The following is a 2,038-nucleotide window of genomic DNA, read 5'->3' on the forward strand; positions in this document are numbered from 1 at the left end:
AGGATCGAGGAGGGATCTCTGAGGAGCCATGAGCGAGGACCCACGAGAACAGTCTTCCAGGTTCTCGCACCGGAAATTGGAACCGGAAGTTGGAAATGACAATTAAGACAGACAAGTCCAGAGTAAAGTCCTGAACTTTGAGTTTCGGGTCCTAAACAAGTCACAATGCGCTCTTCACCAAATGTAATGCTGTTTGAACAACAGAGTAATAAAATATTACATTTACGACTGAACTTTATCATAAAGAGTAGTGCTGACTTTGCACTTTCATGGTATTCAACACTTGTTTACTTCATATTACATTTGATAGAATAGATTTTAAAATTCTACTCGTTACTTTATTAAAAGCACTTCATGTTCTGGCTCCAGTTTATATATTTGAGCGTAATTATTGTGGTACATTTTATTCATAGTAACTCTCTTCATTCAGGAACAATAAGTCATCAGTAACGATCAACTGTAATGTTTGGTTGTCATGACTGTAGATAAACAGTGGGAGTAGATTGTACAGCCTGGTAGTGACATCTAGTGGTCAGTGGAGGAAGTACTCCGATTACTAAAGTTTAAATTATAACACCACACAGAACAAATACTCCGTTACAGTAAGATGTTCCTTCAGTAAAAGTATGTCAGTATAATCAGTAAAATGTAGTAAAAGTATTCAAACATTACTCGTGCATTTATGTAAAAGATGTACAGTAAAAAGTACAATATGTACCTCTGAGATGCAGTATAAAGTACAATATGTACCTAAGAGATGTACTACAGTAAAAAGTACAATATGTACCTCTGAGATGTACTACAGTAAAAAGTACAATATGTACATCTGCGATGTAGTAAAAAGAATAATATTTAGGGTTCTAGAAGTATAAAGTATCAGGTAAAGAAAAGACTCAAACAGCATTAATCTTCACGTTCTTTATGAATTCATTTTAGTCTGTTCAACAAACAAATGAAGTAAAGCTTTTTATCTGAACAGGTTCAGTAACAGTAACGAGACTTCTGCTTTAAACCCTCACACACAAACATGGATACTAGTTATACATCATAAATACATCTTAAATCTCTACACTAAACTGCAATATATATTTTAGTGCATCCATCCATCCTCCAGAGGATTATTCTCATACTTTAGTGTCTTCACACCTTTCAACAAACTCACGTTATTTTACTTTCCTTCTCTTCTGCAGTCGGGTAGGAAGAGAGTATTGGGAAAGTTCAAGTACTTCAGTAAAGCTGGATGGAAAAGTGAAGTATTTTCTCTTCAGTACTTCTGGATAAAACATTTACTCAAACTTGATGAAGTGATCAGTCATTCTAATCACAAATCCGACAATAAATTAAACACGTACAAATATGCAGCTTATCAGCAAGTACTCTGATCTTTTACTTCAGTAGAGTTTTGAATGCAGGACTTTCACTTATCAGAGTACTTCTACTTAAGCTTAAAAGTATCGGCATCAAAATATACTCGTACTAGAAGGACTCAGTAAGCAGGACGGCCCATTTCAGAATAATATAGATTATTATTTTGACCACTTTCTACATCGTGTAGCTTCGTCTGTAATAACGTATCTTGTGATTTATTGATCATATTTTGTATTAACCTAAAAAGTACAATATTTCCAGTACAAAGTAACAGGATTACTTGAGTTCAATCACTAAAGATTGTCCTTTAGTTCACGCCTTGAGTAGATGTATTTGTACTTCGTTGTGTATGTTTTAGCTGCTGACAGATGAACACACTGAATCCTTTCCTGCTGTCTCTTAAATAAACATTTTAACTCAACAAAGAGTCTGAAAAGTCAAAGTCAAGTGATTGAAATCACAATATTCAGAGTTTGTGTTGCTGCTGGTTTCTTGGAGCAGAATCTGAATTTTAGGAACATTTAAAAGATGCTTGAAAAGCTCCTAAAAGAGGAATTTAAAACAGACGCCATGTTGGAACAAAGAGGAAACCCAAGTTGTGTGCGTATAATAAGCAGCCCTGAACACACACACACACACACACACACACACACACACACACACACACACA

Source organism: Anarrhichthys ocellatus, unplaced genomic scaffold (genome assembly GCF_004355925.1).
Source record: "Anarrhichthys ocellatus isolate YVR2014 unplaced genomic scaffold, GSC_Weel_1.0 scaffold706, whole genome shotgun sequence".
In the NCBI taxonomy this organism is placed as follows: Eukaryota; Metazoa; Chordata; class Actinopteri; order Perciformes; family Anarhichadidae; genus Anarrhichthys; species Anarrhichthys ocellatus.